General features: G+C 37.7%; 1 pseudogene; it reads right to left on the reverse strand.

Moving 5' to 3' along the window:
• Nucleotides 1–14,128: 14,128 nt before the first annotated feature.
• LOC142605776 (zinc finger BED domain-containing protein RICESLEEPER 2-like) lies at nt 14,129–20,175 on the reverse strand (annotated as a pseudogene).
• Between the last annotated feature and the right edge of the window lie 4,561 nt (nt 20,176–24,736).

The raw sequence follows: 24,736 nt of genomic DNA on the forward strand, positions 1-24,736 counted from the left end.
AAATAAGCGGAAATTAAATAAGAAGCACACACAAAAAACACAAGAATTTACGTGGTTTGGCAAACTACCTACCTCCACGGCGACGACGGAGAAATTTCACTATAAAAAATAGGGAGATATAATAGTGCACAAGAACACTCTCAAGGAACCCAAATCCCAATTACACCCTAGCACTCTTATGCGGCTGCTGCTCACTTGGTTAATTGGAATTCTCTATATTTCCTTACAACACAAACCTAATATATATATTTATATATATATTTGTCATAGGTCGGCTGTACTAGGATTTATATTCCTAGTTGAATCCGGTTTACTTGTGATTGACTTAGGCTTGTGGCAATTCAAGCCACACACACGGGCCTACTTCAACAAATCCCCACTTTGGCTTGAATTGATCAAATTATACTAGCAAACTCCTCCATCGCCTCCACCTTAGCCCTTAAGAGCTCACAAGTTGCAAACACCAATCAAGTCCAAGCAGTGCTTGAAATTGTTTGTTGGAATGGCTTTGTTAACATATCAGAGGCATTCTTACTAGTGAGAATCTTCGACAAAGAAATATCACCAGACGAAACCCATTCTCTGATCTTGTGATACCGTACAGCAATATGCTTTGTTCTTGCATGATATACTAGATTCTTCGCCAAATGAATTGCACTCTAACTATCACAATGTAGCACCATGCTATCCTGCTTGAAACCAAGCTCATTAACCAATCCACTAAGCCAAACGGCTTCTTTTCCTCCCTCTGTCATCGCCATATATTCTGCTTCTGTAGTGACCCCATCTCTTCTACATCCCTGTAAGACAATGGATCTCCACTGCTAGTTATGAGAGCAAAGCTAACCATGTCTTCAAAGCCATATCTCTGTGGTCCTTTGTGAACTCGCTTCTCTCTACCTTTAGCAATTGAATAAGGCTTTTCTTGTTGCTGCCATGGATCAATCTCAACATCACCCTTATCACTGGGTGAACTATTCTCGTCAAATTCCACCTCAACAGTTAATTTCTCTTGTGGACTATCATCACATGTCTCTGCTTCATTCTGTTTCAACATAAAGGCTTCATCAAATATGACATCTCTGCTGGTCACCGTTTCCTTTGAGATTGGATCCTAAAGCCTGTAGCCTTTAACACTTTTTTCAAAACCAAAAAATACACATTTTCTTGACTTCGAATCCAATTTAGAATGCTCTCTACTCTGCACATGCACATAAGCTGGACAACCAAAGATTTTTAGAATCGAATAATCAATTGGTCTACTTGACCAAACCTCTTCTGGAATCTTGAAATCAATGGCTGATGATGGAGATCTATTAATAATGAAGCTTGCTGTGTTAATTGTCTCTACACAGAACACCTTAGGCAACCCTACATTTAATCTCATGCATCCGGCTCTTTCTGCTAAGGTTCTGTTCATTCTCTTTGCAACCCCATTCTGCTGTGAAGTTCCTTTAACTGTGAAGTGACGAGTAATGCCTTCTAATTCACAAAATCTTATGAATTCTTTATCTCTATACTCTATTCCATTATCTATTCTAAGGTATTTTATTTTTTTGCCAATTTGATTCTCAACCTGTGCTTTCCACTTTTTAAATATGCCAAATACATCAGACTTATGCTTCATAAAATAAATCCATACCTTTCTAGAGTAATCATCAATAAAACTGATGAAATACTGAGCACCGCTATGAGAAGAAACTGATACTGGACCCCAAAAATCTGAATGAATGTAGTCATGAACACCCTTATGTGTATGAGAGCCTGTCTTGAAAATGACTCTATGCTGCTTCCCATACACATAATACTTGCAGAAGTCTAGCTTGCATGTCTTCACCCCCTTCAATAAATTTCTTTTATGCAACTCTAACATACCACGTTCACCAATATGACCAAGTCGTATATGCCATAATTTTGTGTCATCAATGTTGGACTCCACCGGAGGGGTGACTGCAACTCTTCCTACAACTATGTTCCCAATCAATCTGTAAAGCGTGCTTACTTTCTGTCCCTTCATCACCATCAAAGCACATTTGGTAATCTTCATGATTCCACCCTTTGATGAGTATGAATAGCCCAAATCATCCAATACTCCTAAAAAAATTAAATTATTTCTAAGATCTGGAACATGTCTGACATTACTAAGAACTCTCACAACTCCATCAAACATCTTGATCTTCACGGTAACAATTCCAATAACCGGGCATGTAGCATCATTACCAATTTGGACCATTCCACCGTTGTAAGGCTTATACGTGTCAAACCAATCTTTCTTTGGAGTCATATGAGCATGCTGAATTTAAAACCCAAGATTCCAATAAAACATTGTTACCTGATGAAACTGAAAGTAAATCTGCACCAACTTCACTGTCATCTGATGTTTTTTCAGCAACACTAGCTAATTCTAGGGGCTTCTTTCCATTCTTTTTCTCCTATAAATGCTCTTTCAACTCTTTACATTGATTCTTGTAGTGCCCTTTCTTGTGACAATAAAAGCAATTTACATCTTTCTTTGCACGTGATTTAGACTGTGATCTATTCCTATTGGAGTTCCATCCTCTTGACCTGCTTCTACCCTTATTACTTGACTTAGACTTTACAATAAGTCCATCAGCTTGAGAACCATCACCATCTTGCTTCATCTTTATGTGTGACAAGAGAGCACTAGTCACCTCCTCGAGTACTATAGTCTCTTTCTTGTAGATCAACATAGTCACTAGATAATCAAAAGAAGTAGGAAGCAACACTAATAAGAGTAACGCTTTATCTTCGTCCTCATAATTCACCCCAAAACTTGACAATTGGGTATTCAACATGTTAATGTGTTGAGATGCTCCAACAGATTTGAACCTTCCTTCATATGCAAACTATACAGTTGCTTCTTCACGTACAACTTGTTTGTCAGATTCTTTCTCATTTAAAGATCTTCTAGTTTTTCCCAAACCTCCTTTACGGTTTTTGCTTCTAGGATGTTGTGAATGACCTCATCACTTAAGTTGAGATGAATAGCGTTAGCTGCTTTCTCATCCATCTCTGTCCATTCTACATCCTTCATCGTTTCCGGTTTCTTCTCCTTCCCAAGTAAGGCCTTATGAACTCCTTGTTGAATTAGAAGATCCTTCATCCGCCTTTGTCAAAGAGAAGAATTCCCCTTACCATAAAAATTCTCTACATCATACTTTGTGCTTGACATCTTTACTGTATTCAAAATGATTGAATCCTAACCTAGGCTCTGATACCACTTGTTGTGCAGATAGCACCCCAAGACTCAAATCAATAACAGTAAATAAGCGGAAATTATATAACAAGCACACACAAAAAACACAAGAATTTATGTGGTTCGGCAAACTACCTACCTCCATGGCGACGTCAAAGAAATTTCACTATAAAAAATAGGGAGATACAATAGTGCAGAAGAACGCTCTCAAGAAACCCAAATCCTAATTACACCCTAGCACTCTTATACGGCTGTTGCTCACTTGGTTAATTGGAATTCTCTATGTTTCCCTACAACACAAACCTAATATATATATATATATTTATCATAGGTCGGCTGTACTAGGAATTATATTCCTAGTTGAATTCGGTTTACTTGTGATTGACTTGGGCTTGTGGCAATTCAAGCCACACACACGGGCCCACTTCAACACTTCGATTATAAGAGGAAAATTCAGCTAGACTTTTTAGGGTAAGAAACCAAGTACATCTTTTGAGAAGAGGGTAGAAAGTTGATAAGAAAGTGAGGTAGAAAATAAGGCCCCTCTTTTAAGGAAGAACATCCTTATTGTACAAGGGCTACCTCTTTTTCCATACAATAAAAAGCTAAACAGAACAAGAATGATTCTTTCTTGCTCAAACCATGGTTTTTCATCCCTTTCTTAGGGTTTTCCACGTACATCTTGTGTCCACTTTACATTCTTGCAATCACTTTTTTCTTCTCTAGACATTATGATGTCAAAGTTGAGATGAATAGCGTTAGCTGCTTTCTCATCCATCTCTGTCCATTCTACATCCTTCATCGTTTCCGGTTTCTTCTCCTTGTTGAATTAGAAGATCCTTCATCCGCCTTTGTCAAAGAGAAGAATTCCCCTTACCATAAAACTTCTCTACATCATACTTTGTGCTTGACATCTTTACTGTATTCAAAAGGATTGAATCCTAACCTAGGCTCTGATACCACTTGTTGTGCAGATAGCACCCCAAGACTCAAATCAATAACAGTAAATAAGCGGAAATTATATAACAAGCACACACAAAAAACACAAGAATTTACGTGGTTCGGCAAACTACCTACCTCCATGGTGACGTCAAAGAAATTTCACTATAAAAAATAGGGAGATACAATAGTGCAGAAGATCGCTCTCAAGAAACCCAAATCCTAATTACACCCTAGCACTCTTATACAGCTGTTGCTCACTTGGTTAATTGGAATTCTCTATGTTTCCCTACAACACAAACCTAATATATATATATATATATATATATATATATATATATATATATATATATATATATATATATCATAGGTCGGCTGTACTAGGAATTATATTCCTAGTTGAATTCGGTTTACTTGTGATTGACTTGGGCTTGTGGCAATTCAAGCCACACACACGGGCCCACTTCAACACTTCGATTATAAGAGGAACATTCAGCTAGACTTTTTAGGGTAAGAAACCAAGTACATCTTTTGAGAAGAGGGTAGAAAGTTGATAAGAAAGTGAGGTAGAAAATAAGGCCCCTCTTTTAAGGAAGAACATCCTTATTGTACAAGGGCTACCTCTTTTTCCATACAATAAAAAGCTAAACAGAACAAGAATGATTCTTTCTTGCTCAAACCATGGTTTTTCATCCCTTTCTTAGGGTTTTCCACGTACATCTTGTGGGCACTTTACATTCTTGCAATCACTTTTTTCTTCTCTAGACATTATGATGTCAAAGTTTGTATTTTTGTCACTCATGAGCTTTCTAATCGAGAAACTCCCATATAAGTTCAAATCTAACTTGCACGTACAAAACTAAAATAGCCGAAACACCCCCAAGACTTAAAACCTACCAAAATTCCCCCTAAACCTAAAAAATAACCAAAATACCCTTAAAGCCTAAAAATTACCAAAATTCCCCCTGAACTTATAAAACAGCAAAAATACCCCTCCAAAACCAAAAAAAATGACCAAAATATCTCCTAAAACTAAAAAATGTCCAAAATATCCTTGAAACCTATGAAATGATTAAAATACCATCGAAATCTAAAAATTACCAAAATACCCCCTCAAACCTATAAGGTGATAAAAATGTACTCTACACCTAAAAAATGATTGAAATATAATTGAAACTTAAAAAAAATGACCAAAATACCTTGAAACCTAAAAAATGACCGAAATACCCCTGAAACTAGACATGGCAAAACATGTCAGAATTTTTTGACCCGACCCAACTCGAAAAATACCCGACTCGAACTCGATTTTTTTGACCCAAAGCAAAAACGGGTTGACCCGTGTTTCGACCCGTGTTTTTGGCAGGTCAACCTGACCTGACCTGACCCGACCCGAACTCGAACTATTTTTTAAAACTTTTTTTTGGTAAAAAAAATAATAAAATTAAGACAATATTGGTTTAATTGTTTGTTGTAAGTTTTAAGAAAACAATTGAGACATATACATACCTGAATGCAAATTAATTGAAAGATGAATGGTTGAGCATTCTGTAATGAGTAAAGATTTTTAGCTATCAAATAGCAAAGTACATGTCAAGATAATCTGGTTATAGTAGAGTTAAAAATATAGATTTAAAATTGTAAACATGTGTGAGAAACATTCACAAGTGTGAAAATAGTGAAGTCAAAGTATCAAATTAGCATAAATTATGAATGCTTATACCTATTTTTTAACAACTTATGTCCAAAGTAAACGGCTTTTCAAAATAAATTATGATATTTCCTAAAGTGTGTATTGCTTAACAATGATATAATATTCATAAAAGAGGCTATGTATAAAAAAAGAGACCATATATAAATAAGTAAACAATCAAATTTTAATGTATATTTCAAAATGAAATAGAGTGCCAATCACAATTGATAATAGATTATAAAATTAATTTTCAAGATTATTCTTATATGTTTTTATTCTTTATCAAATGAGTTATGCAATAAGCCATTTGTAATTTTGTTTTATATTTTGGGATGTTGATATTGCGTAGAAATAAAACTTGTGTATTTGTTTTACTTATCTTTGTGTTATTTTTTTTAGATAGCAATGTTAGGATTTGTATAATTTTAAAATTATTTAATAAGTATTAATAAGTTTAACTGAGTTCATTTTTGATATAAGTGGTGAATTCAAAGTAATGCATTTTACATCAAGTAATTTGTTGCATGAGTTTCCAAATGACAAATACATGTTGTTTTCTTCATAAAAAAAAAATTCATGTGAAAAATACGGGTCAACCCGACCTGATCTGACTCAACCTGCAACCCGATTGACCCGACCCGCCCGTTTTTTCCATGTCTACTCGAAACCCAAAAAATAAATGAAATACCTTCTAACCTAGAAAACAGCCCCAAAATCTAAAAATTAACAAAATACTCCTGAAACCTAAAAAATTACTGAAATTCCATCCAAACATACAAAATGACCAAAATACTCTTAGAACTTTTAATTTGACAAAAATACCCTCAAAACATCCAAAATACCCCAAACCTCTATTTTGGTAATTTTAGAGTTTTCAGGTGTATTTTGGTCATCTTAGAGGTGTAGTGGTATTTTGGTAATTTTAAAGGTTTGAACAGTATTTTGTTCATTTTAGATATTTTGAGGGGTGTTTTGGCCATTTTAGAAGTTTAGAGCTATTTTGGTCATTTTAGAGGTTTCAGGGTATTTTTGGTAATTTCACAGGTTTCGTGTTATTTTTGGTCATTTTAGAGGTTTTGGGTGTGTTTTGGCCATTTTAAAGGTTTAGAGAGTATTTTGAGCATTTTATAGGTTTAAGGGCATTTCGGTCATTTTTTTTTATGTTTCAGATGTATTTTGGTCATTTTTTAGGTTTATGGGGGTATTTTGGTAATTTTAAGGCTCTGGGAGTATTTTAGTTATTTTGAAGGTTTTGGAGGCATTTTGGTTATTTTTTGGGTTTAGGTGATATAAGTGCTCAGAAAATAAAGATTTAAGCCCACTAAGAACACTGGTGACTTGTCTTTCAATCCAAGCCCAAACAATAGAGTTTCAGTAAAGAGAGTGAGAAAACACTTCAAGTGCAATTCTTATTATGTCCTAGTGAGCAACCTAGTAGACAAGATTGATAGAGAAGCGAAATACAAGTAATGATTGAGAAAAATGATCTCCTCGAGTAAGTTCGAAGATTGATTTCTTATATATGGATGTTACCAGCAATACACTGTTCACTTTCTCCTTCTCTTAATTCTTGCCCCAAAAAAGTCCCCACTTTCTAGGAGGTTCCCTTTCTTTTATATCCTCCCAAGTTGCATCATGACCCTCCACTTTTATGCCTTTAAGCGTTCCTTAGGGTATTTGTCCCATCAAAGCTCTGTTGAAGGTGATAGAAGGGGTTGCTAGCTGTGAAGTCATTGTTCAGGTGTCATTTCCACATCAATGCAGCTGATATGGTTGGTATGAAGCATTCAATGTGAAGGTGGGCAACACATCTTTCAAGAAACATCTTGCCATGTCCCTTGCCCCTTCTATGATTTCCTTTTCCCTTCTCGAGCCCTCGTAAGGTACTAACTTCTCTATTTGTGCTTCTATCCTCAGGCAAATGGACTCTTGGAGTCTGATTTATCTCTTTGGGCTGGCTTATACATGATCTTTCATGATCTAACTCCCTCAACTCCTCGGACCCCCCACAATAGCCCCCTAAAACCTTGCTCCTATAAGCTACTAGGTTTTAGTGATAGTACAAAGAACAATATGTGCCAAATGTGTTCCCACGTGGAAACATCATTAAATTTGTCATCTGGACACTTTGACGCTTCGGTATCCACGTTCTTATAGTTGTTGCATCTGGTGGCTGCTTGTCCCCCCACGTTCTACAGTGCGATGTTAATCGACCGGCCTAAATTCTGTGTCATATTTTTTTGAGAGGGAAATTTACCGCTCCTTTTTCAACCCCTATATAAAGAGAGGGTGGAGGTGATTTTTTACCATTTACATGCTTTCTATCAATTTTCTTGAAGCGCCAATTCGAGGAGATTTTCTTCTAGCGCCCGTAAGTGCCCTTCATCCTATATTATAAAGAGGACTTGTTTCATCATTTCCTGTTTTCTTTTACCTCATAGGAGCACATGGGTAGATTTGCTAAATTAGTTGATACCCCCGAGGGCATGGTTTCCTTTAGGACCAAATATAGGATCCTTGATAATGTTGAACTCAAACATTGCGAACAAGGAGAATGACTAGTTACAAATAAACCCCCTATTGCAGTAATTATTCCATTGATTACCTTCGTAGAAGACGGTATGGAAATTCCTAAGGGTAGAGTAACTAGGGACTTTCTTATTAACTTTAGGTTATCCTCAACGCAATGCTCTCCCAACCTTTTTAGGGTTCTCAGTAGCGTAGACATGATAAACCAAAAAATGGAAACCAATCTCATGTGTCATGACGTGAATTGGGTTTATAACTGCCAAAAGGGAAAAGAGACAGGTTACTACTTTAAATGTAGAGTTCCTTCTGTTAAGCTGATCTCCTATATCCTTAATTCAAATAAGGGTATGGGTGAAGACTTCCTCATCGTATCGGGTGAACAACACTATGGTTTGCACTGCCCTACCCAAGATGGAAACCAAGTGGGGTATCCATGGCCTTTAGAGTAACTTGGAGCACCCTTTCTTCTCGTATTACCATTTTAAAAGGAAAATTTATAACTAACTTCCTTTTCTTTTCCTTTTATGCAGACTAGTTTCACATTGCTTCGAATAAAAGGTTGGTGAACTTTGTGGATCACAATTGAATTCTTCAGTTAGAGATCTTTCTTCACAAAAATGGACAACTGAAGACAATGCACGCGATCCTCGGGTTTAAACCCATCTCTAACTTTTTTCAATCACCAAACGTGATTAAGGCAAAGGACTCGAGGCTTGCTCTTATTGACGTGGCAGTCCCCGGAATCCTGACTAAGCCTCTGCCCTCTGAAACCCAGGACGCTTAATTACCCGCACCACTCACAGTTAAGCTCCTCTATTCTCACAAGAAACCTTTTCCTTTCGATGACAAGCAGGAAGAGGCAACACCTAAACCTACCCAAGAGGACATTGATAAAGACTTTGAAGTATTTTATCAAGCAGATTTTGTAGATTCTGTAGCCCCCACTTACCGTTCTCTCATTGCCGCCCAAGTCAGCTCGAGCCAAGAAGTAGCCAACGTTCCTGAAGCCATGGTCTTGGAAGAGAAATTGCCCAACCTGCTAGCCTTTCTCACTGCCCAAACTGGGGGTGATGCTCCTGTGGTACCCATTGTACCTCGGTCACTTATTGTAGCTCCCTCTTATATCTCCACTACCGATGCCCTCGAGAAAAAAAAAAAAAGAAAGAAAGAGGGGAAAGCTGATAGAGGGATCTGAGGAGGGTGAGATAACCCAACCTGCCCAACAGCCCCTACTAAAGAGCCTAGAGTCACCAAGAGCCAACAAAAGAAGGGCGTTTCTAGTGGAGCCAGGAAAAGGCACTGAAGGCGAATTGCGCTTCAAGGCCACAATATGGAACCTAGCCTTCATGCTGAATTCGGGAGACCCTGTCACCTCTGAGGCATCCCTTTGGGATGCTCAGAAGGGTAGGTTAGGGTTGGTATCTGAGTGTTTGGAGAAAGCTCTTCTCATTCCTAACGATATGCTGGAGCTAAAGGGGTTGAGCAAACGCAAAGTATTCCTTTCACTTAAAAGGGATCTTATTGAGGTTGGTTAGTTTCATTTTCTTTTTACTATTTCATTACAACTTCCCATATTACTCATGCTAAAACTTTAACTTATGCTTCCCTTCGCAAAACAGGCTGTGCAAGCATCCTTCGTGGCCCAGGACTAGGTGGACCACGCTTTGTCAAAGTCTCGGGAGGTAGAGGGCAAGTTGGCACAATTTGAGAAGGCCCTATCTGAAGCTGAGAAAAGTACAAAGACTCCCTTTTTCATCTAGTTGAAGCTAAGAAAGGGTGTAAGAATGCCGAGGCTGCCCTGGGAGGGTTTGAGAGGCAGGTCAAAAAGTTGCGTGTTTCATTGAAAAAGGCTAAAACGTAACTTGCCTTGGCCATCGAGCAGACTAAACTTTAACAAAAATAGTTTGAAGGCAAGGATGCTGAAAAAGCTAAGGCTAAACAAGCTGCATATGATGCGGGCATGACCAAAACCGCTCAAAGCCTGACTGCCCAGCTTAGGGATGTAGCTCGGGCCTTTTGCCTTGAAGTTTGGGATGAAGCCCTCAATGATGATGGGGATAGTGTAGAGTCTGATCTAAGGGGAGCCAACAAAGTTTATTACCCTCCAACTCTTCACATTGCTCCCAGCTCTCCTCCTCCTCCTCCTAATCCAAGCTTTGTCACCTCGATGCCAAAGTACACCATAACCTTAGCTAACCTGCCTACTTCTGGAAAAGAAAAAGAACAACCAACTCCTACTCCAGCAGTAGAGTTAGAATTAGAAGAGGTTGTCGAAGTAGAGCAATTGAAGAGGAATAAAAAAGATAAAGAGAAGGAGGTCGTAGCTTAGTTCTTCCATACACCAAATGTAGGCTAACTTTGTCATTGGCTAGGACTAGCTGATGCCTTCTTCCTTTTTTCTTGTTGTAATCTGTTCCTGGACTTAAACGAATATATTTAACTTTTGCTACCTTCCAATTTACATAATTTTCTCGTCTTTACTTTATCAAGTATATCAATACTCTTTTGATACAAATGTATGACTTTAAATAGGCTAAATCACCTTAAATTTAATTTTAACCTTCACAGCATATTTAACAAGCTTAGATGGACTTTTACTTAAACTTTTGGAATTAAAGTTCACTTGCCTTGAGGTTAAATCTGACTTGTCACCTAATTTATCCAAGACTTAAGAGCCGAGGATTCCAATAAGACTAAGATTCACCTAATCCCTAATCCCTTTCACATAAGGGTCAATGTACTCAAGGGTTATGGCCGAGGAGTCAAACAAAGCCAAGAATTTGTTTAACACTTAGTCAAATCCAAAAGAGTTGATTTTTCTAAGGCTATTGACCCGATGAGTCAAATAAATCCAAGGTTCTACTTAACACTTTACCAATTTCAAATAATAGTTAATTTACACAAGGCCCGTGACCCGAGGAGTCTAACATGACCGAGGTTCTGTTTAACACTTAGCCAATTTCATATAAGGGTTAACTTACCCAAGGCCTGTGACTTGAGGAGTCGAACAAGACCAAGGTTCTATTTAACACTTAACCAATTTCACATAAGGGTTAATTTACCCAAGGCCTGTGACCCGAGGAGTTGAACAAGACCGAGGTTCTGTTTAACACTTAACCAATTTCACATAAGGGTTAATTTACCCAAGGCCTATGACCCGAGGAGTCGAACAAGACCGAGTTTCTATTTAACACTTTGTAACAAGATAAATTTTAACGAAAACAACTCATAAACCAAACATCAATCAAGTGAGTAAATGGGAACTGAATAGAATCCACTGCATTATTAATAATAATATTTGTGTAGGTTATTTACATTCCATGGACGCGGAATAACATTTTCATCCAAATCTTCTAAGTAATAAGTCCCAATACCCGATACTGAAGTTATCCTATACGGGCCTTCCCAATTAGGACCTAACTTCCCTCATGATGGGTTCTTCACCGGTCCAACTACTTTCCTCAAGACCAAATCTCCAAGAGCCAATGGTCTCATCTTAACTCCCTTATCATACCCTTGCTTGAGTTTCTGCTGATAATGTGCCATTTTAACCATGGCTACTTCTCTTCTTTCTTCAACAAGCTCTAAGCTTGCTGAAAGCAAATAGTCACTGTGACAGATTTCTTTAGTTTCCCTCTATGTTCTCTAATCTGATTGTTAGAAGCTGAAATTGTGGTTTTGTGTTAGTAATTTGAAAGATTGAAGATATTATGGTCAATTGGATGTTTATTTATGTATTCTAACATGTATAGTATAGGTATAAAAACACCCACATGAAATGAAGGCCAATTGCTAATAGTTGATGACTTTGTAAGAAAACATGTTAAAGCTGTCACTGTGACAGATTTGGTGTTTACAACATGAAAAATATGCATTAAATCATCTTCTGTGAATTAGGATTCTAGGAGTATTTCTTATGAATTCTAAGACACATATGGTTGTAATGGAAGTGGCCTCATAGCATTTGGATCAATATAAAAACAATGATATAATTTCTAAGTTGCATAAAATTCTGCTAGGACAGATTTGAACGTGTTGTCTTGTATCATTTTTAATAAATCATGGTTTTATTCTTTGACTCTGAAATTGATATGGTATTTACTAGACATCCAGAGGAGTGGATCTGTAAAATTACATGAAATTGGATCTTATTGGATAGCCCATTTGTATTTTACAAATGAGGCATATGCTGCTGAAATGAGCAGTGAACAGTATATGATACACTTGACTTTGAGGATTTAATTCTAAAGTTAGGGTGAATGTTTTGAGGTATAAATTATTATGCTTATCTTTTGGTATGTCTAGATCGTAGATAAATTTTTTATGTCTTGGTTTCTCTATAGTTTGGTATATAATGTGTTTGATGAATGTATCTTGTTTTTTGGGAACTTTTGTGTGATGGGAATTAAGATTTTCTTGAGTTTGAGAGTTAGGTTGTGATTCATGTATTAGTTTAAATACTTAGGAAGAATTTGTTAGTAATAATTTATGGTCTTTCATTTAGGTGACGAGAGCAAGAACGTGGACACTTGAGCTCCTCTTATACTAGTCTCTCACGTCTTCTGTATTTGGTAAATGATATGTGACATGTGCGTTTGATAAGTATAAGGATTGTTTAGAAAATTATTATGCATTAAAACCTTTTAATTAGAGATATTACTTATAAGCATGATGTAAGTAAAGATATATGTTCGTGAGTTGTTCAACATTATATATATGATAATTTTAGCATATTGATGCTATTACTTATATCATGAACATAATATTGAAGAATGAAGTGGATATGCTACTGTTATGAAATATTTATGTAAAAGCATAGCTATCAGAAAAATATAGTATTCAATTATTCCATTGTTATGATTTGAACTCAGCCCGTAGGGGTTATAGTACTGGTATTTCTAGGGCTGCCCATGGGTTTAGTCAGCCTGGGTTTGGGCCTAAACCGCACTCGACCCGACTGGGTCGGGTCACTGAAAAACTGACCCGCAACCAACCGAAATATTGGTTAAACCCTCCGAGTCAGATCATCGATTGGAACGGGTCGGATTCATCGGGTTGGTAGGTTGGATCAGTTTTAGTCTTTTTATTGGATTCAATTTTTTTGGGGGCCTTTTTAGCCAAAATTATTAGGCTTTTCAAGGAATTAATAGATTGGGCCTGTTTTTTACTTAATTTCTTTTAAATTGGGCCTTTAACTGTACTTGAATTTGTCCAAAACTCCAAATTCATACTCCCTACAACTCTGTATGAATTTGGCTAGAACCCACATATTGAGTATTGACATTTGTGAACAAAAAAATACGAAGTAAAACTTGTTACTTCCCAAGACAGTAAACTACCAAAGCAGTAGGCAATATTCCCAGCAGTATATATAATTAGTCACAATTATGAAATACTATTAAGTATTTCCAAAAAAAGCTTTCCTAAAGCAGTAAAAAACTACTTTATTATCTATAGTTAACAAGTCCATAACTTATGGAAAGGAAAGCCTACACAGATGCTAAGTTTTCCTTCCTATAAGCAAGACAAGAGTTCATGTATAATTAGAAAAGCTACACATTTGTCTAAAAAATCTTCAAAATTTATCCAAAAAAACTACCTCCTTTACAAAATGCGACATTCCTTCCTCCAACAATACAATGAGGAAAAAATATTTATCAATAATATATAAAGACAAAGAACAATAGTTACAGAATAACCAAAAGGGAAGTGACCAATATGAACAAAAATTATAAGGGCAGAAACATACCCAATCAGTAATTATTCATCAATCTAATGGTGGTACAAGTACCACCTTTGCTTGAGTAGGAACTAGAACTTGCTGTTGTTGTTGCTTGATTCATAACTAGAAAAGAAAAAATTGAGACAACAAATTAAATTTTGCTTAAGTATATAACACATTTAATAACATCTAATAGGCTAGCAGTTTGGAAGTTAAACATATTACCTAATTCATGAAATTCATCCTCCAAGGCCTCTATCTCGTCCTTTGAATTGCGAAAAGAAATTGGGACATGGGCTTGCAGCCAGTTTTGAGCACAAACAAGATTTTGAACCATGAGAGGGGAGAGTGAACTTCTAAATGGATCAAGTATGCGCCCTCTGGTACTAAATGCCGATTCAGAAGCAACTATAGAAACAAGTAGAGCCAACACATCCCTAGCCATTTTGGATAGCACTTGGTACCTATCTGAATTGGCTTTCCACCACCCCAAAATCTCAAACTTCACATCCCTTCTACTTTCATAATTTTCAGCCAAATATCTTTCAATCTCATTGCTACACCCTATAGACTTCTCAGCCTCTAAAAACTGCTCATATCATGAATTAACCATCACATATGGATCACTACCACCAATTGTATCACCTTCCATGTGTGTCCTCTCATTCTCACTTGGTACTACCACATTTGGTGAATCAACCCTAGAGTAAACATAAGACAACCTATCCATGATCTTCCTCACTAAATCAACCATCTCATCAACCACTGACTCCCCAAAATTTCAGAAAAAGAAAACTTCAAAAACCTCATTTTCTTCCTTGGATCAAGAACCACAACCACATACAAAAGCTGATTAATTTTATCCCCTTTCTCCCAGTACTTTTCAAATTTAGCTTCCATCTTAGTTGCCATGTTTTTCAAGAGATGATTTTTAGATTTAATTAAATGAGCAATATTCTCTTGAATCACAAACATCTCATCAAAGAAGGTATTTGAAGTCACATACAAAGAACCGGAAAACTTTTTTGTTGCATTGTAAAAAAGTTTCAAGAAACCCACAAATGTCCTACAATTTTGAAAATCAACCCCACAAGGAGCTCCCAAACCACCACTATTTTCCTTGTTCAAAAAGTATGAACAATAGCTATCATCATCAAAGTCCATTCTTAGGAACACTTTCTCAATTTTTTTAGCAGTATCTAACATGAGATAGGTAGAGTTCCACCTAGTAGGTACATCAAGACTTAGTAAACACTTGGACTCAATACCTAATCTCTCCATAAAACTCCTAAAAGTTTGATTTCTATTTGGTGAGGACTGCACATACCTCACCGCTTCACGCACCCTAGCAATGGACGCATCAATTTCTTTCAAACCATCTCCCACAATTAGATTTAGGATATGTGCTCAACACCTTATGTGCAAGAACTCATGTTCTAAAACAGTCCCCTTCCAATCTTTAGTTACTGTTTATTAAAATTTAATGGTAGTACCATTAGAGGAAGCATTATCCATTATCAAGGTGAATATGCCATCAACACCCCACTCACGCAAACACATCTCAATCTTTCTACCTATAGTCTCCCCCCTATGGTCTTCCACTTGACAAAAATTCAGAATCCTCTTATGCAAGTTCCAATCATCATCAATAAAATGACATGTGAAGGACATATAATTCAGATTTTGAATACTAGTCCATGTGTCCGTAGTAAGACACATCTTACGACCTTTCAAGGCTTCTCTTAGTTTCTCTCTCTCAACACCATAAATGCCAATCACATCCCTAGCTACAGTTTGACGAGATGGGATTTCCCTAATTCGCAACTTAGATTGTAAGGTTGTTGAATATCTTTGAAACCCATACCCTTCAACAAACCTAAAATGCAACTCATCTATTATAATCATTTCAGCAAGTGCCTTCCTAGAAGCCTCAACAGTATAGGCTGCTGGTACAAGTTGAAACCCTTCCTCCCTGGGTTCAAATGCTAAGGTTTGTTGCCCTTTAAGTGAAACTCTATTAGGGTTCTTAACACAGTTTGGTGTATGATTCAATAAATTAGTAGTACCATGACCCTTACTATTAGCACGATAAGTTTTTTTTTTGGCAATAATGGCAAACAGCCTTAAATTGACCCTCACTAATCTTTATTTTTTCAAAATGATCCCAAGCAGTAGACTTTTTCATATTACTACCATAATCAGTAGCTGCCTCACTCACCTTGGTTTTATCATTAGGTTTAGGTGGAAGTGCCTCAGCATTAGTTGGAGTGGCCACAGGTTCAGCTTGGACAGCAGGTTCAACTTGGGCAGCGGGTGTTGCTTAGGCAGCGGGTGTTGCTTGGGAAGGGGTGCATCACTAGAGGTTTCCATAACCTAAAGACATCAAATTTAAGCATTACAAAACAACCATAAAAAAACTAATCGTAAGAAAGATCATTGTAGTTGACCTCTTAACGGGCAAAGTCATTTGACACTTAGTGTTTAGTATCAAGGTAAATTACATAGCACTTCATGATTTCATTTAAATTACATGTATGTTTAAGAGTCAAGACAAAACTAAGAACTTAAATAACTATAAGCATTTGAAAGAAATTGTCCTTGGCAAAAGTTTTTATATCCATAAAAAATAAAGACAAAAGGGACAGGATGTAACTAAATATCGAATACCTATGAGCTCCTTCAGCACAATAACCGAGCAACCTCACTAAATTCTTATGCTGAACACGTCCAATTGCTTCAACTTCAACCTTAAACTCCTTCTCAGCTTGTCCTCTAAAGCAAAAAAAATTATCCCAATTAAGCTTTCTCTACCATAACCCCCACAACACAAAGCACATGAAACACTTGTTCAACACATAATCCACACCTTCAACTCTCAAAGTTATAACAAATCAACAAACAGTAAATTAGTTATAACAAGTTCCAATCAATACAATGTTAAATGTTGAAACTTTTTTTTTTGCTATCAAAACCCACAAAATATAAATAAAAATCTAAGAATTAACAATTAATTAGTGACAAATTAATAAAACATCCATCTGAACTAACACATTAAATTCATACAAACAAAAAGCAAAGTATTTAAAACTAACACCCCAAGTATCAAAAAGATTAAAAATCCATAAATATACTTAGTTTCATAAAAAAAGCAACAACCGAACATAGTAACAAACATCAACTGAACTAACACATCAATTTCCCAACTGGGTTCATAACAACACAAAGCAAGATAATTATAACTCACATCCCTAGTAATTAAAAGATTAAAAATTTATAACAAAGAAAGTAACAATCATCCAACTGAACTAACACATCAAATTCCCTAATCTTTAAGTTTTAAATCATTTCAACAACATCCATTCAGTTACTTTTCATATAATTCTGATTACATATAAAAAAATGAATCATTTGAACAAAATGATAAACCCATATCACAGATTTACAAACACAAAATTAAGAAAAAGAGGGATAAAAGGGAAAAAAAATTACCTGATTTGAGATTAGGAAGCCAAGACAGAGAGGCTGAGAAGTCCCATGGAGTGAAGAAACTAGAAAGATTTGAATCTTTGATGTAAAGGAGTAAAGGACTTGGTTTGTTTCAAAATAAAAAAAGACAGATTTTGAAATCAGTAGGGACTAGAGAGAGTAGAGAGTAGAGAGAAAGATGAGAACTCAGAGATGAGAGATGACCAATTTATAAAAGAGAGAGATGAGGGTTAAGCTTGAGACTTGAGAGTTAGCTGAGTATGGGTCTGATTTGGGTTTTGATTTGAACTTTGAAGTGTAGGGTGTAGCCGAGACTCGGACATGGGGAAGTGAATCAAGTGATTCATGATTTGAAGTGTAGCCGAGAGGCCCGAGACTCTACTTGAACTGTACTGTGTCTGTGGAGCCGAGACTTTACCATGTCCATGGTCCATGGACATGGTAGAGTCTTAAAACCCTAAGAGTAGAGGCATGGGGAAGTGATTTTTTTTTTTTTTTTTTGATTTGAAGTGTTGTGTAGCCATTCAACCGTTCCATATCTTCAGTGCTTAGAGTGAAGTTCAACAGAAGATTTTCTTTGAGGCCATTACTCATCAGTGTAAACTGTGTGGTGAAAGGAGCTTCTCTTGTTCTCTATATGTGTGGAATCCGTGTTTAGCTTTTTCAAAACTGTGGGAGCAAGTGGTTTTAGGATAGATACCACTTAGTGTTTAGCTTTTAGTCCCATCACTCTTTGTCGTGTAGCTTTAAACAAGTCAGCCTTTTTAGTTTAGTCCAATCACCCCACTTCCCCAAGTTTCAGACTTCACGGGTTGTTTGTACTGTATATATATATATATATATATATATATATATATATATATATATATATATATTTTCATTTAACCATCGATCGGGTAAGATTCTGCGTGTTTTTAACCCATTAACCTGCCACCCGAACCGATTCTTCGGGTTTTATTAGAGGGGGACCTGAATCCAAACCACCATGGACTTCGGGTCCACCCGTTAGGCCTCGGGTCGGTCGGACCCGAGCGGTTTGATCGGGTCTTTTACCTGCTGGACAACCCCAGGTATTTCCATGGAGATTTTGTTTGGCCATTATAAGTGGTGAGGACTTTGCTGTACCCACCCTTGTTGGGAATGGCCAACTTGCGGAGGATGCCAACCGACCTTATGGTTGATGATATGATCACACCGAAAGGGGTGATACTTTTTGATATGATCCTGAGATTTCATAGCATTGTGGGGAATGTTGGATGCTCGTCACATTGTGCTGGAAGAAAATCATGATAAGAAATGAGCTATTAAGCTATTTGGAAATTTTAAGAAAAGCATGATAAGAAAAGTATGTTGAATGTGTTATAAGTTTGATGGAAAGTTTATGATAAAGTATTTTGTAGTCTATATAAAGATAATGTTACTGAATTATGTTTAAGTTCCTTATCATGCCCTTTTATTATTATATGAAAAGAAAAAGATGTATTTTTATCTGAAAATTCATAAGTTAGTTTAAGAAGGGTATTTGTACTATTGAAGGCTATTTATTAGAACTGACATATCCATAAAACATTTGATTTACATGCATTCTTATTAAATGCTCATAGAGCTTAAAACCTTACTAGGCTTTGCAGCTCACCCTATTATATTTCAGTGCACAGGTTCTTTCCTGGAAGCAGCGAGAGTATTAGAGGTGGCAAGGAATCTATGATACTCATTTGTTAGAATGTATAGTTTTTATTGTATGGTAGTTTAGCTCTTTCGTTGTATAGGAGGAATCAAAATATACTTGATCCTTTTGAGCACAGATGTAATTTAGAACCTTAGTTTGTTTTGAACCCCAGTTGTATGTCTTTGGGGTTAGGCTTGTAATAAAAGTTTTGCTAAACATTTAGCTATGTAACATTTATACGAATACTTTAAGTTTCAGCCAAGTTGTAATCTTGCATGTTCGAAATGAAATGAAGTTTCAAAGTTTTGACCAATTTTTGTATATGATGGCTTTTATGCAAGAAAATAAAAAGGAATACAAGAAATTTTTTTTTGATAAGCACCTTCAGCTTAAGTTGGTTCGTGATAGTATTGAGGTAAACTTGATATTAACATGCGGTTATGCTCTAAATTCTAAAGTACAGGTTTGGGATGTGACAACTTCTACTCCTCGAAAAGCCAATACTATGGAGCTTTTCTAAGTAACTTCTCAACTTCACATTTGTCTTCGGGCAACAGTCCTCCCATTAAGAATGAAACTAAAGGGTCCATCAAACTTGGCCTGACTTGTATACCATGCACTCTAACTGGTAGTGGGCCATTATGGCTGGGAGCTTCCAAGTCTTCCACAATTATGACCCGAGGTAGGCCTGGTCCAGAGGAGGTAGCTAACATAGCCAACGAATCTGCATGAAAGTTCTGTTCTCTTGGGATATTCCTTAGAGAGAAACTTTTAAAGCAAGACTGGGCATACCTAAATTTACTAAAATACCCCTGCATTTGTTGATCCCTAGCTTCAAATTCTCTATTAACTTGCTTGACCACTAGCCGTGAATCCGAATAAACTTCTACCGTTTCTCCCTCAAGCTTGCCCACCATTGCCATCCCGGCCAGTAAGGTTCATACTCCACTTCATTGTATGTAGTCGGGAAGTCCAACCACAAGGACCTTTCTATAACTATCTTCTTAGGGGATACCAGGACAATTCCCACTCAAAAACCCTTTTAGTTCGCTGCTCCATTCGTATATACGTCCCAAGTTGCGGGAGAAGAGGCAGAAATCATCAAGACACTCAGTCCTATCTTCTTGTCCCCCACAGCATCTTCAGTAAACTCTGCAACCAGATTTGCCAAAACTTGCCCCTTTACAATAGTACAGGGCATATATTTAATATTAACGGCCCCAAGCATGGTCCCCCACTTGGCAATCCTTCCTATATAGTCAGATTTTCGAAGTAGTGCTTGCAAAGGGAGTTGCGTGAGTACCATGACGGTATGTGCCTAGAAGTAATGAGGAAGTTTCCTTGTAGCCTAGATAATAGCCAAATCCACTTTTTCCAAGGGTAAATAGCTAGTCTCCACTTCTTGCAAGGATTTACTGACATAATAGACAGGCTTTTGCACTCCGTTCTCTATTCTAAACAAAACCAGACTTACTACCTGATTAGTAACTACTATATAAGCATATAGTAACTCCTCCTTCTCGGGTCGGGAGAGAACAGGAGGATGTGACATGTATTGCTTCAATTCTTGAAAAGCTACTACACATTTCTCGGTCCATTCAAAATTTTTCCATTTGTGAAGGAGCTGGATGAATGGCTGACATCGATCTGCTGACCAAGAAATAAATCTATTCAAGACAGCCGTCATCCCTGTTAACTTTTGTACTTCCTTGGGATTCCAAGGTGAATGCAAATTGTCAATAGCTTTGATCTGGTCAGGATTGACCTCTATTCTCTAGTGTGTTATCATGTATCCCAAACACTTTCCCAAGCTGACGCCAAAAGAGCACTTAGATGCATTAAAACGCAGCCTATGTTTCCTAAGCACTGAAAACACATCTTCTAAGTCCTTCAAATGTTTCGAAATCTGCTTACTTTACATCACCATGTCGTCAATGTATGCCTTAGCAATCTTCCCGATCTGCGATTCAAACATCTAGGTCACCATTCTCTGATACGTAGATATAGCATTCTTTAGGTCAAAAGGCATCATCTAATAGTGGTAATTCCCCGCGGGGGTTCGAAAGGCTATTTTCTCCTGGTCAAACAAAACCAAAGGTATTTGATGGTACCCCTAGAAAGCATCTAAGAAACTTAACCTAGGATGCCCAACTGTTGCATCCACTAGTTGATCAATCCGAGGAACGGGGAAAGGATCCTTCGGGCACACCTTGTTCAGATCCGTAAAATCAGCACATATGCGCCATTTCTCACTCTTCTTTTTCACTACAACGATATTAGCTAACCATTCAGGATAAAAGGCTTCTTTAATTTCCTTGGCCTGTTTAAGTTTGTTCACTTCTTCCATTAATGCCTCTGCATGCTCCCACGAGGAACGTCGCGGTGGTTGCCTCCTTGGTATCACTCTAGGATTTACATTTAGTTGATGACAAATAAAATCAGGATCAACCCCTGGAGCCTTATAAGCATCCAAGCAAAGACATCCACATTATCCTTAAAAAAGTCCACAAGTTCTTTTTTTTTTTTCAACAAGGGGCAACTGAGCCTCAGCTTGGAAATACTTATTTTCATCTAAACCAATCACCACTCTTTCCAATTCTTCAGGGGGCAACCCCTGTGGTTCAATCCCAAGCCTATCCTCGGGATTAGTTAATTGCTATGAGACCTTTTTCCTATCATTAGGAACTTTATCCAATGATTGCTGCATAATAGTAGCCACTAAGCATTATCTATTCGCTGCCTAACTTCCAACCAATTCCCCATCTTGACTTTGTGCAGGATACTTGACTTTCAGATGCAGGGTAGATGACATCGCCCCCATGACATGGAGCCAGGGCCTCAACCATAATGAAGTTAACTTGTACCACCTCGTCCCCAACTTGTATGGGAAGCTTAATCATTCCTCGTGGAATTACAGTTTGCCCATCAAATTCAACCAAGGGTGAGTCATACCTCTCCAGATCCTCGGGCTTGAGGTTTAACCCTTTATACAAATCTAGACACATAATCTCAGCTCCGTTTCCTTGGTCCATAAGGACCCGATTCACATCATATCCCCTGATCCGAAGGGTCACCACTATGACATCATCTTGGGGTTGGAAAATCCCCATTTTGTCCTCCTCTGAGAAGCCCAAGGTTGGTGATGATTCTAGCCTAACCCTCTTAGACTCTCGGGCTTGATCCATCAGCTCTAGCCTTGAAGCTATCGACATAACTCCAGACTAGGAGCCAACATTGCCCCTAGGTGCTGACCCTTGACTACTGGTTAGTAAACTCTCTCCGAGGTCAATTGTGATTATATCCTCCTTGTCGATGCTTGGGCCCAAAATGGAGAACCATGGGCCTTTGTTTGACCACCCGCCGTGGCGATGCTCCCGCACGTGCGGGGCCCATTGGAGGCCCCTCTCGATGATGATTGTATGTGGTTTGCACGGAGCTTTAAGTGCTCTCTCTCTCTCTTTCTCTCTCTAGGTCGAGGAGGGTAAGTGTTCTACCTTTGGTGGTGTGGCAGGATTCTGGGCCAAATTTCAGGTGGTTATCAAAGGTGAGTGAACTCACCACCAATCATTGGGTTTTTCTAAGGTGTGATTGGCCACTTGTTTCTAGTTAATTTTATTATCGATCCTAGGCCAAGAAAAATTTCATTTTCCCTAATCTAATGTGGATGACAAAAAATCTTAATTCTTGAGTCCGGGAGTTTGGTTAAGTTTGGGGAAGGTGTTAGGCACTCCACAACGCCTGTCCAAGGAGAGTCCTTTGTTTTGATAAAACCTTAATTTTTGGAGATTGATAGTAAAAACATGATTTTGGCATTGGCTTTTGGGGCTTAGCATGCATGGGGGCTTTGGGGTTTGGCTTTTGAATAGGTGTGGTCCCAATCTATGCTTTCCTAAGGCATTTGGGCAAAGTACCATATTTCCATGGTTAAAATCTGACGACATGTCACCTTACTTTCGCAGTGGAATAGGTATATATATATATATACACACATACCCAATGCACAATGCAAGCACATAGAGAAGGAAAGTAAATGCTTACATCCCTAGAGCATGACCCAAAATATAAGTGCAGGAAAGTAAACAGGGGTTGCCATACTCTAGAGATGAGGATGAATGGTACACGGCATCATATACCTAATACAAATCATCTAAGAGAGAAAGGGGGGAGGCAAGAAGGAGGTTTAAAAGAGTACATAACCAAAAGGGATAAACTAGGGTGCTAAACCTATTGAACGCAGCTACTTGGCATCGAATGTCCATAACTTCATTGTGTTGAAGTATGGACGACACACTAGAAAGCAAGACTTATGCATGGACATGTAAGCAAGAGTGTAAAGATGCATAGAAAGCCAACAAGTGGCACAAACAAGCATGGCAAGCATTTCATTGCACGGTGAGGAAAAAGGGAAAGGTATGCACGAAGCAACTCGACATCCGGAGATGCATCCCAAGCCTGCTAAAGGTGTCAAGCGTGGCAAAGCCTAGAACAAGAGAGGCTAACACGAGCATAAAGCATAGAAGCAAACAAGCATAGACATGAAAAGATAGGGATGATCCAAACCCTTTGATGTGGGCCAAGGTACACAGATGTTGACAAAGACCATAGGGTCTAGATCGAGTTCTAACCATTAGGCCAAAACACAAGAAAGAAGGAAAAAACGACAAAAAGGGCTACAACAACACATGGCATGACAAACATAGCCTAGGTCTAGGCACACAAACATGGCATGAAGCGCATAGGCACATGGAGGATGGCATAAAGCATGTAGAGAACATAGATCCAAGCACACAAGCATGTGAAAGCATAGATCTAGGTATGTAGGCATAGGAAAATGCATGTAAACATGTAAATCCTAACACCTAAACATGAAAGAATGAGAATCCAAGCATATAGGCATGTGAAAGCATTGATCTAACCCTATAGGCGTAGGAAAATGGGCATAAACACATAGATCCAAGCAAGACATAGGCAAACATCATACAAGCATGTGAGCGTGTAACCCTAATATCAACATAGAGCAAAAAGATGGAAAAAGCATGGGAAAACATGGTGTAAAGCCTAAACACATAGATCATGACAACTAGCATGTGAACGAGCATAGAAACATGTGAATCTAGCCAAACAACACATAGAAAAGATAGATCTAGGCACCAACACATAGCATAAGTATAAGGCACGTAGATCGGGACAAGCAACATGTGAGCATGCATAAAAGAACATGTATCTAAGCTAAAAACATGCTAGAATCAAGATAAAGCGAGAAACATGTCAAAGAAAGCAATAAAACATGTTATTATAGCAAAAAGAGCAAGAAACGTGTTAGGAAAAAGATTTAGAAGGTTAGGGGTGTGGATGACAGCTAAAATGCTACATCCACACCCCAAAACCTCAAATCCTAGATGTAGAACCAAGGAGAAGAAGATTGGGTACAAGAACACTACCTTGTATTTTTGGTGAAGATGCAAGAATCAAGAAGCTTTGATG

The sequence above is a fragment of the Castanea sativa genome, chromosome 8, assembly GCF_040712315.1.
Source record: "Castanea sativa cultivar Marrone di Chiusa Pesio chromosome 8, ASM4071231v1".
Taxonomy (NCBI): Eukaryota; Viridiplantae; Streptophyta; class Magnoliopsida; order Fagales; family Fagaceae; genus Castanea; species Castanea sativa.